Consider the following 12770-nt stretch of genomic DNA (forward strand, 5'->3'; position numbering starts at 1 on the left):
TATTTGAAAACATTTTATAATATTTAAAAGCCTGTGGTGGTCACAATTATCATTTCATCAGTGGAACTAACAAAATCAATTCATGTCAACAGTATTGACCTTGCATATGTTTTTAACCCTGTGACATACTGAGCTTGAGGATGAGAACCTGAAATAATTCAGGTTATTATCACAAAATTGAATATATTTCACTAAATTTCTACCCTTGAGACACAACATTCTCTTTATTTGACTTCTTTAAGCTATTGTGTTTAACACATAGGATGATGATAAATTAAAAGCTAGAGTGTACTGATAATTTATCATGTGCATTGTATTGTCTTCTGCTGTGACTTTGTCTACCATTTCTAATTCTTACAATAACTTCGGAAGTGAGAAATAATAAATTGCAGTTTTGAGTACATATTTTTGCCAGTCATTTTTTAAGCCATTACCATATATTCAATTAATACAGTAAATGCATGCAGTAAATACTGTAATTACTTCTACATTGCAGTTGAGGAAACTGAGAAATTGGGGCAAATTTTCACTCATAGGTAGTGGCCCATTAATTTGGGCCAGAAGTCTGGCTCTGCCACCTGTTTTCTTATCCAGCTTCTCCCCCTCCACGTACAAGGAAACCAAGTGAGTTACCAGTCTAGCTTCAGGCCTGTCTAACTGCAGAGATGACATACACAACTTAGTCACCAGGACAGTAAGAATCAGAGTGAAAAGATTAGCCCCAATTTCACAGGCACTCTAAAAATTCTCACATAAATATGGGAATCATTATAAAGTATAAATTTATAATTATAATTATAAATCATTATAAATATCGGAATCACCTCATATTGATGATTGTGGGATCCAGAGAGAAAGGGAAATTAATTCTTACTCAAGAGGTAAGAAAGAAATGAGAAGAGGAGGTTCAGCTGACTGAATATCAGTCCTTTAAAGATGTCCATATCCTAATCTCTAGACCTTGTGGTTATGTTTTCATACATGGCAAAAAAGGACCTTACATATGTGGTTAGGCTATGAATTTTGAGATGGGGAAATTATCCTGAGTTGTGCTGGTAGATACAATGTAATCATGAGGCTCCTAATAAAAGGGAGGCAATAGCGTTAGGGTCAGATGGAAAACACAAATGATAGGAGTAGAAGTCAGAGAGAAGGGACTACGCCACACTGATGGCTTTGAAGGCAAAGGGACAGGGCCTTGAGCTAAGGAATGCAAATCGTCTGTAGATACTGGGAAAGTTTAGAAAATGGGTCCTTCCCTGGAGCCTGGAGAAGGCATGCAGCCCTGTGAACCCCTTCATCTGAGACTCGTGGAATCCATGTTTAGCTGCTGACCTCCAGAACTATAAGATAATAATTTTTTGTTGTTCACATCAGAAAGTTTGTGGCAATCTATTACACAAGTTATTGGAAAGTAATGTAGTGTGAGACACTTCAGCTAATCTTCAAAGACAGACAAGATTTGTAACCATAAATAATGCCATATTTCTTAAATTAGTCAAGTAATTTCTTTAGCATTCATAAATCTCTCACAAATCAAGAAAAAAAAGTCAATTGATTTCATAGAAAAATGAGTGAAACACACAGGTAGTTCACAGAAAAGGAATTACAAGGGATCCAAATTCATGTGTAAAAAGATGCTCAACCTTAATAAGCCAAAAAATTCAAATTTAGTTAATAATGGGTATCTACTTCCATGTATCAGATGAGCACATTCAAAAAAGATTGCTAATACCTACCTTGTGTCACTGAGGTATAGAAACCAATCGTTGTCATAGATTATTAGAGTAATTGGAAGTTTTTACAAATTATTTGGATGGCAATTTGGTAAACTTTATTAAAATAGAAAATATCTATGCAATTCAAGTTATAAATTCTACTAATATAAACTAACTTTGCTAAAACACTTTCACAATTACCCAAAGATGTATTTTTTTTCAAGAATATTCATTTTAACATCATTTGTAATGGAAAGAAATTAGAAACAACTCACAGGTTTATTAATTATTTACAAGGAAATACATAAATCATTAAAGAGAATTTGGTACATCATAGAGATGCACACACACTCTCCCACACATACATTTGTAGAATGTATTTTTTGGGGAGGATTGGGGATTGACAGGTGCTTAACCCCTGAGCTATAGCCCCAGTTCTTTTTAAAATTTTTTTGTAGAGACAGTATTGCTGAGTTGCTTAGGGCCTTCCTTGCTGAGGCTGGCTTTGAACTCGTGATCCTCCTGCCTCAGCCTCCCGAGTTGCTGGGATTATAGGCGTGTGCCACCATACCCAGCTGCAGAATGTATTAGTAAGACAAAAATCAAATTGCTTACAATGTGATCTTGTTAGTGTAAATAGTGCTTGATTTATGTCTTTGCATATGACACAAAAAGTCTGGAGGTGTACACATACAATCATTGACAGCGATTATCTCTGTGAGGTAGGATTATGGAAAATCTTTATTTTTCAAGATATATGTATCTATAATTTAAAATATTTAATCTGAATAACAGGAAAGTCGTTTTAAAAATCATGTTTATAATGTTGTAAGTGGTGGCTAATAATATCAGAATAAAGATTTGTGGTTTTTGTCTCCAGTGAAAAAGGCATTGCTCACTCAGTCTATTTGGACTCCACTTCACCTTTCAACTAAATACAGACAATGTTAACTCCTGCAAGAAAGGAGTGTTAAGGTGATAACATGAATTCATGGATCTGTAAAGAGTTATAACAATACACTAAGCTTGAGATGTTAAAATTCTTTTTATGCATTCCTCATAAGTCATGGACATGGTCCCAGGGACTCGATGGTATTTCTCTGACGGAAAGATATGTAACAGCCTTAGGCCCATGACTCTCAATCCTGGCTGAAAAATAGAATTGTGGGGAAGTTTTAAAAAATATCTTTCCTTGAGCCTGATTCTAGAATCTTTGAGGTATGTGATCTGGGCAAAAATCCTGGACATTATTTTTCTTAAAAACTGCCCCAGCGACCATAATGTGCATCCAGAGTTAAAAACTTCTAGCTTTAGTCAAAGGAGATACAGGCTTGCTTTTAATTTCCTATTGGATGTTTTCTGAGACTCTAGTGAGATAATATTGAAAGTTTGATTCTTTTTATAAGAGATAGAATTTGGGGATGTTCTAATCCTTGGATCTCATTTTTATATATCTAGAAGAGATCCTGGAATTCTAGACACAGCTTTACTGCAACCCATAGTATAAGGAGAGAGAAGGTATGACCCAGGGAAAATTCTAGTGTGCAGGAAGTAAAATCTCTGGCTTGCTGCTGAAGAGCAAGACAGGAAAAAAGTAACAAGGGGTGACATTCCACTGTCTCTGTCTCCAATCTGTCCGCCCTGGGTTGCACATAGTCTGAGCAGAGGGTGCAGGAGGGGTAGGCAGGGTATGTGGACATTCCTGGGGAGTGAACAAGCACAGGCTGTTCTTCCCTTCCCTGGGAACACTGTGCCTTTCAGTTCAGCTTTCCAACCAGCGTGGGCAGTGCCTCATGTGCACCTTGGTGGGAGGGTACAAGTGGCTGAAGCAGATGGACCCAAGGTACTTACTTCTGCCTTTTCCCATCCTGATGGGGGTGGGGAGAGTGAGGAAATCCACACATCTTCAGTGGTTTCTTGGGTATGTGAAAAAGCTGCAATTGCTCACCTGGGAGAGCAAGTAGGGTCCATCAGAGTAAAGTGAATGTGACTTCCTGACAGCAGGCCACGGGAAAGGCTCCCCGTCAAGAGGCCTGAACTGCCTGTGAAAGCTGAAACAGGTTGGAGGCCGGAGCCTTGCTTAACTATATCTGGAAAGTTGGCCACCAGGTCTCAGGTCAGGAGCACTTAAGCAACAGATCTGCTAAAACCTGGAGGACAGAATCTGTACAGAGGCCGCTGCTCCGTGTGTATTCCGGAAATTGAAAGGGCAGGGTGAGGAACCTGCAAGACTGACTGTGATTAAGCTCTGAAACGATAGTGATTAGTGTCGTTTTTGTTCTTTTTAAATTAAACACTTCCCACATCAGCAATAATGGGAGCTCAAGAAGAAAGTACTACGCGCCAAAGGCAGGGTGGCATTCCTGAAAATCCCTGTACCATGTTCTGAGGACAATATCCACAGATAGAGGAACGTGATCTTGAAGTGAAGTCTATAATCCTATGGAATAAACATGGTACATGGAGGAAGAAACAGGTCCAACCGCAGAGTAGAAGAGAGTGGCAGAGCAAGTCACCTTAATGCCCCTTTTGACACAACAAGGTTTGGAAGGAACCAAACATCTTTTCTTTCTGCTTTTGGCAATTCTCACCATTAAGAGAGTGGCTCAGGGCAAGGCCAGGTTCTTCAGCAGGTTAAAAAGAGAAGGGGCAACTAATAATGGGGAGTCTAGCTGGCCTTGAGAGGCCCCAGAAAGCCAGTGGGTGGTGCTGCGCAGCCTGGATACATTTCCTGTTGAAACCCAGCATTGAAAACAAAGATAGAATAATGATTGTCAGCAGAGAAGGCATGGCGGAAAATTTAATTTGAAACACTAGATCATGTCACCTCCTGTTTTTCAGCAGAAACAGGTATTTGCTCCTATTTATATAAACCAGATCCAGGATAAGGTTTGTCAATAGTTCAGATTGAACCACTGGGGCCAGAAAATCATAAGACTAAGTTCTGAGAGGAATGACTCTCAGAACTAGTTATTACGCCTGGGTAATGACTAGGAACCAGTCTTGAAATAGAGGAGGTGGGTTCATAGCACCTAGGCTACCTAGTAACACATAGACTTTCTGGGAGCTAGATTGAGAGATGGAAGACACCCAGGTACCCAGGGTCATATCCCTTCAGTCCACTTTTCACGTCAACTTAGGCTCTAGTGAACAGATCCTTATGTATGCTAGCTAACCTCAGGTGACAGTGCCCCACCTTAGGTGAGAGTCACTTGGTTTCTACCTTCTTCCAATTCTGGGAGAATTCACTGTCCTTGCACAACCTTGAACAGGAGAGAGTTAACACCTCTAAGGAAACCATTAAAAAAAATGAACACTATGAGGTTGTAGCTAACTGACCCATCTTATTGTTCCTCAGGTGGAAAATTCTCAGAGCTGTCTTAGATATTTCTCAGGAATCTCATTGGAATCAGTTCCCCTTTACTATCTTCAAAATGCAGTCTTAAATTAACTCCCCTCTCATCTTTGTCTCATCCTTCTTTACACCCACATCTGATTCCTGGGCAACTTTTAAAACATACCAATGGCACCAGAATTCTTATAATAGGTAATGTTTTGAGTGAAACCTAAACTGACAGAAAATTGACACCAGAGATTGTGCTAGAAAGCAGACCCACAAGATTTTAGGAGCTGGGTCATACTCATGGTTAGACATAACAAGGTACTCTTTGCTGGTAGTGGATGGGGTGGCGATGGTACCTCGTGAGTGGTAGCATCACAATTCCTGGCTTGGACAAAGTCCAGGCCAGTGAGAAGCAAGCAGTAGCTCTAGTTTGGGTATAGTAAGGCCAGTGGCATTTATAAGGCTCTGCACTTGTTAACTTTTCTAAGGCTTGATAGCTGCCTTGGAAATTCTATGAAGGAGAACAAGTTTAGCCCAGACAAATATCAACCAAGGGCGTTCTGTGAAAACCTGTATACCACTGTGCCCCAGAGTGTAAAGTGCAATCCCTAGACAATCTTCAATTGAAAGAAGGCAGACGCTGGAGGATAAACACACCAGCCTCAGTCTTTCAAGTGCTTACTGCTTGGATACATTCTTGATGTTTCTTAGGAGATCCTGCTGATCCCTGTTGTCACTCCAGTGTGGTCCACATCCTTCCATTGACTTCTTCCCTTATTCTGTCTCACTGCTCCTTCTCCCTCATTCTTGCTGCCAAGGGAACATTTCTCAAACAAACTACTTGCACAAGAACTTGTTCTAAGCTCTGGTTTTGGTAGAACATAAACTCAGAGACTGGACAATCAGGGGGAGGTGTTGGCAGGTCCTGGGTCCATGAGTCCATGGGACAGAGGTTGGGTTACATATTTGGAGGATAAATCAGTTGATGGTTGCCACTGCACCTGATGGCCTTGGGGTGTCTCCCATGGTCAGGTTGCCAGGCCGGTATTTGATCTAAGTCCGACTGCAAGCACATCAAGTTCTAATTCCTGGCCCCTCCCTCAACTTGATGCAGTTAATTGCTGAGAAATAGGAAAATAGTCTCACAGTTCTCACTTCCTTCCATTTTTCTCCTTTTGACCCATGTTCTTCACAGCTTTGAAATTTTTCTCCTTAAGGTACAACCCAAATCATTTCCTTTTACTTCCTGAAAGGGCTTCAATGGTTCCTTACTAACTTATAAATTGAATACATATATCCAGGTTGGGATTTTAGACCTCTGTGTTCTGAATCCCATCCATTTTTTGGCTTTCAATTTTATCTATTCCTCTTAATTCTGGGGTCCCAGAAAGAGCTAGCTCATTTGCTATTCCTAAACATGCCCCTACTTTTGTTTCCATGACTTTACAGCGAACAGCAAGAGCATAGCCTTGGAATTTCCCTCAAGGGTCAGTTAATTTTCCTAACCTTATGTACACCCATTTTCTGAACTTCAAAAGCCCTTTTAACTTCTCATATGATATTAATCTTGCTCTAGCATTTAGTTTATCATCTGTGTCTTTGTCTAACCACTTCCAAACTGTCACGCAGTTCTACAGCTAATCTTCTTTTTTACTTCACTATAGAACAGAGCAAAGAGGCCACATCTTACTCACTTTGGAAATCTTCATGGTGTCTTGTGTATAGCAGGTAGTTAATAAAGAATTGTAGGGTCAAATTGAGCTTGGTAATAGTTGAACCGAGTTGAATTGACCTTGGTAAATCCTGTCCTGATTGCAGTAGAGATAGAGATGACAATCACACCACAGTGAACAAAGAAGAAAGGGTTCCAGTCTCTTCTACAGGACAGCCAATTCTGTCCTGTGACAAAATAAATGAACTGGAGCCAAAGTTTCATTTAAGACCCTTTTCTCAGGCTTTAGAGTCAAGAAGTCTAACAAATGAATGTTCATCTTCTGTTTCCTTTTAAAGATATGGAGTTCTATTTAGGAAATGACATAATTATATTATGTAGAGAAGAACGTGTCTTTTTACAATTTTGAAGCTGGCAGGGCCTGTTTAAAGCGAAAACATGGTAATTGAGGATAAAAATGAATTAAAATCTTTTAAATGCATGGCCCTATTCAGCAGCAATGTATTGTTTTAATTCGATAGTTGGTACATTATGAGAGCTTGGTAATTTGTTCATCCCTTTAATAGGTGCAAGATTGAAATGGGGTTGGGGAGGGAAAAAATAACAATTGGCTGGATGAGCAGAATAATATGTTCTTTGAAATGAAGCATTCTTTGTAATGGATGTTTATTTCAGATGATTACATTGTACAGTGCATTCAAATGGGAAAAACAAACAGGAGGCCAGCTGCACTAATTTTATCAAAGTTATTTATATCAGCAGTATAATTAAAGGCAGTAATTTCAAATTAGGTTTTCTGAGTATCCATTTATAGGCAATACAAGGCAACTTGTCTCGGTGACATTTAGGGCATGATTGTGCTCTGGGGGCAATGTTAACTATTGCCAATTGGCCTTGGCATTTTGAAAATTAATTATCATTTCAAAAGATTCTAAAGCTGTTGCTTCTTGCTGCCCTGACTGGTTTAGATCCACTCAACTAGGAAAGCCCAATATATAATTTATGGATATGACAAAGAATAATCGTGCATAATCATTTACAAATGGCTTCTCTTGTTTAGTGATACATTAATAATGTGCCATGAAGCATGATTCCAGAACTGCAGATGGGAAATGCCGTAGCAGAAGCTCTGTTTTGTTTTTTTTTTAAAGCCCCCATTAATTTCAGCCGTAGTTCATGAGTAGCATGTTGAAGAAGTAAATATTAAATGAAATATTTCACTGATTCTAGGGAACAGAAATTTGACCAAAAATGATTTGGAAGACTCTTCTGGCTGTGAAATGATGTTTAATGACTAAAAAATAAATAAGTTTTAAGAATATATTTATGTAGTCTCAGGGTTGGAGGGAAAACTCATAAGGTGTTCTGATCTAACCCCCATCTGACACTATTATCCCAATACGCCCTTCTCAATAGGTGGTGATCTGGCCCCTGCTTAGCCAGTAACAGGAAATTCACCATCTCCTGAGAATATCCCTTGCATTTTCAGAGTGCTCTAACTGCACCATCCTAGCAGTTATTGAAGCCTGTTTCTCTGTCATGTTCAGCAAGAGTTCTATACTTACCCTCCACAGTCACACAGCATTTGCTTAACATCTAAGTCTTTCTCATAGCATAGCACTTTACTGCTTATGGAAGCCAAATATACCCAATTCTTGTACCCCACTCGGTCTTCTTTCCACCTTATGTATGTTTGGAGTATACATTTGAAATATACTGGCTTGGAATACACATTTGGAACAGTGAGTAACTGATTTTATCAGAAATAGGAGGTAGGTGACAAATCTGTAAAAAAATGTTTTCAGCAATCCTAGGTGGTCAGTGTCAGGTTACATATTCTACCTTGTTTGTGAGCAGTCAGTGAAGAGTTCTGAGTAGAAGGATGACAATAAATGTCCTTTAAAAAAGAGTAATCTATCAGAAAATAAAATCAAAGAAAATTGACCTTACAGTAGCACCAAAATGATGAGATATGTACTAATTCATCAATGGGATAGAAAAAAGAACACAGAAATAGACCCAGGTGATATGGTCAATTGATTTGCTACAAAACTGCCAAGATAATTTAACCAGGAAAGAAATGTCTTATTTTCTTTTTCTTTCCTTTTTTAAATGGTACTGGAACAAATGCATAGCTACATGGAAGAAAATGAATCTCAACCCTTACTTTAACACATATAAAAAATTTGCTTGATGTGATTCATAGAACTAAACACTAAACAGTATGAAACTCTGAGAACAAAACACTGGTGAAAAATCACTGACTTTGGAGTAAGAAAATATTTTCTAGATAAGACACAAATAGCACACAAGTCATAAAATAAAACGTTGATTAGATGTTATAAAAATCAAAAACTTTTTTTCTCAAAGTCACAAAGAAAGAGAAAATGCAAAGTATTTATTGGATAAAGAACTTGTATCCAGAATACATAAAAAATTTTACACTTTTATAACTCAGTAAAATATATAGTCAACTCAATAAAAATGGTTGAAGTATTTGAGAAGACACTTAAAAAGACCTATGACTTTCTATAAGCATAGGAAAAGATACCTCAAGTCATTAATCATCAGCAAAATGGAAAGTAAAGCCACAATGACATACCACTACATACGCATTAAAAAAACTACAATTAAAAGTGCTAACAGGGGCTGGGGAGATAGTTCAGCTGGTAGAGTGCTTGCCTTGCAAGCACAAGGCCCTGAGTTCGATCCCCAGTACCGCCAAAAAGAAAAAAGAAAAAAAAAAGTGCTAACAGTGTCACATACTAGGGTACAGTACTGCTGGAACGTCTGCACATTGCTGGAGGAATTGTGTAAAGGAGACTTTCAAATAAATTTAGATACATATACCATATGATCTAGTCATTTAATTCCCATGTATTTACCCAAGAAAAATTAAAACACGTGTCTACCCACACCAATACTTGTGCAGAGATAGGAACTTTAGTCACAATAGGTTCAAACCATAATAAACCAAGGTGAATGGATAAGAGGAATGGCATGTTCATACTATTAAATACTGTTCAGCAAAAAAAAGAAACTATGGATATATATATAACAGCATAGATGAAATCTAAAATAGTTATGCTGAATGAAAGAATCCATTTACAAGAGCATATACAGTGAGATACCATTTGTAAAATGCAAATGCATCTGTAGTGACTCAAGTCATATTAGAGGTTGCTGGGGGCAGAGGTGGAAAGAGAGGAGAATTGACTCCATGGGGGTCCAAAGAAGTTGACAGAAATGTTCAGTGTCTTGACTATGGCAGTGTTTTAATCGAAGTTCATTGACATAAGCAACTTAAAGGGTTGCAATCTATTGTTTTATTGTTTGGAATACATTTATTTATCTTTGTTTATCAAATGAATTAGATAAGAATTAAAAGTTTAATTGGACATTTGTGGTAGAAAAACAAATTGGAGGTCATAGAAGCAAAGAACATCTTTATGTTCAAGATAAGGGATTACAAAGTCTTTTTTATAGAGTATTATAAAAGGAATCCAGCTAAAAGTAGAAAAGACACACAAAAGGGAGATAAGAGATAAACAAAGAGAAAGATGAAGATAAGGAAGTAGAGCAAAGTTGATAATAGAGAAAAGACTAGAAAGGAAAAAACTAAGAGAAGACCACAAAAGAAATAAGAGAAGAAACCAAAAAATAGAAAACAAAAAAGAGTAGGAAAAGGAATAAAAGAGAAAATATATTATGTTCATACATACCATATTTTGTAGAGAGGAGCCTAGATATCTGTGGTTTTGAAAATGTTATGCACCCTAGTAAAGATTTATTCTACAATTTTATAGAAAATCAAATAACTTATCTACTATGCTAAACTATTTTTCTAAGTTGAAGTTTTTGTGATATGAAGCATGTTAAGGGATATCTTAAACTAGAATAAACATATGCATGAAGATTCAAATATATAACAAAATCAATTGGGTATCATATATAATCAATTAGAAATCACATGTATCTATATATACACATATATATCATATATATCTATATCTATACATATACATATGTATATCATATATATCATATATCCTGTCTCTTGGTTTGAAGAAACTTTAAGGAATGGTGTAAAAAATAGTTGAATAATTAAAAAATTTATCTGTATATCTCTTCTATCTTGCTCAGGAATAAGTTTAATGCAATGTACACAACTTACATAAATACATCTAATATGTAGATACCAACAATATAAGATACGACATGAATAAAATTAAAAGAAAGAAACTCCTAGAAGAAAACACAGGGGAAACTTCATGATGTTGGGTTTGGCAATGATCTCTTGGATGTGACACAGGTGGCAAATGTGAAAACCAATAAATCAGATTGCATAAAAATAGTCTCCCGTGCATTAGTGGGTTCAACCAATGGAATGAAAAATGTATCTTGGGAAATGGGAGAAAATGCTTGCAAATCCTATTCATATTAATGGTCAGTATCCATTATGTATAACTCAACAACAACAACAAAAAAAAACAGGCAACCTGATCCAGAAATAGGTAAAGGACCTGTAGACCTTTCTACAAAGGAGACACTCAAATGATCAATAAGCACATGAATCTCCACACTGCTTTCCAGAGATTAATAAAGGTATTGTTTCCAAATGTCTGCTGAGTGCTTTTATATGGAATGTATTTGCTGAATTTTTATAAAAAAATACATAATAATTTAGATACCCCTCACCAAAAAAGGGTCATATTTATGTACTGAGCCCATCATTTGTCAGACCCTAGATTAGTGCTTACATTTTTTTTCTCTCACTTGATCTTCAGAAGTCTTTGGAATGTAAATTACAATTAAATGAATGAGAAAAAGACAGAACAATAGAATTAAAAATTTGTCGAGAACTTTATAGATAATAAAGGAAATTCCAGTATCTGAATACAGATATCCCTGGCTCCAAATTTCATTCGTTTAAATCACTATTTCACTAAGATTCAAAGAATGATGTATGCCTGAATTAATGTCTATACTCCTTAAAAAAAAAAAAAAAAAGCACATGAAGTCATGCTCAACATTACTAATCATTAGGAAATAGCAAATCAAAATCAGTGTGATACCACACCCATAGCATGACTTTCATTAAAACACACCCCTGCAACACACACACACACACACACACACACAAGAAAAGACAGTCAGGGAGACAGAGAGAGAATAAAAAGTCTTGGTAAAGATGTGGAGAAATTGGAACCCTTCTGCACTGTTGAGGGGAAAATAAATTGTTACATTTACAATGTGAAAAAGCATAGCATTTCCTCAAACAATTATAAATAAAATTACTCTTTGATTCAGCAATCCACTTCTTAAATTCTTTAAGAGAATTAATGTATGGTTTCTAATAGAGACATTTGTGGGCACTCATCTTCGTAGCAGCATTATTCACAGTAGCTAAAATGTAAAAGAAATCCCTTGTCCATCAACAGATGAATGCATTACAGAAACATATTTATGTACAATGGAATATTGCTCAGTCTTCAAAGAAAGAAAATTTTATCACATGGATGAATCCTTGGGCTATTATGCTAAACACAATAAGCCAGTCACAAAAAGACAAATACTGTATGATTGCACTGATGGCTACATAAAATAGACAAGTTCATAGGGACAGAAGTAGAATGGTGGCTGCCAGGGACTCAGGGAGGAGGAGAGTGGAAAGTTGTTTTTGATGGATATGGAATTTCAGCTTTGCAAGATAAAAAGAGTTCTGGAGACTGATTACATTAAAGGGTGAACTCTATGGTTTGGATATGATTTGAGTATCTCTCAAGGGCCCATGTGATTGTAAGCTTGGTTCCCTGGTAGCATGAGAGGAAATTGGTGAAAACTTTAAAAAGTGGGAAATGAGGTAGTTCTTGTCTGACTCCTTGGTTGTTTTCATGAGAAGGTTGTTACAAAAGAAGCAATCCTGGTCCCTTTCACTTTCTCTGCTTACTGTCTTGAGATGTGTACCTTCCTCTATGCACATTTCACTGCTCTCATCTACTAGGGCGGACCTTGCACCATAATGTTTAGACTTTCG

At 37.1% G+C, this 12770-nt stretch overlaps 1 protein-coding gene across 2 annotated transcripts in view; it reads right to left on the reverse strand.

Moving 5' to 3' along the window:
• Positions 1–12770, reverse strand: part of Marchf1 (membrane associated ring-CH-type finger 1) — a 761820-nt gene that overhangs the window by 77859 nt on the left and 671191 nt on the right. The gene's annotated exons all lie outside the window — the stretch shown is intronic.

Source organism: Sciurus carolinensis, chromosome 4, assembly GCF_902686445.1.
Source record: "Sciurus carolinensis chromosome 4, mSciCar1.2, whole genome shotgun sequence".
NCBI lineage: Eukaryota > Metazoa > Chordata > Mammalia > Rodentia > Sciuridae > Sciurus > Sciurus carolinensis.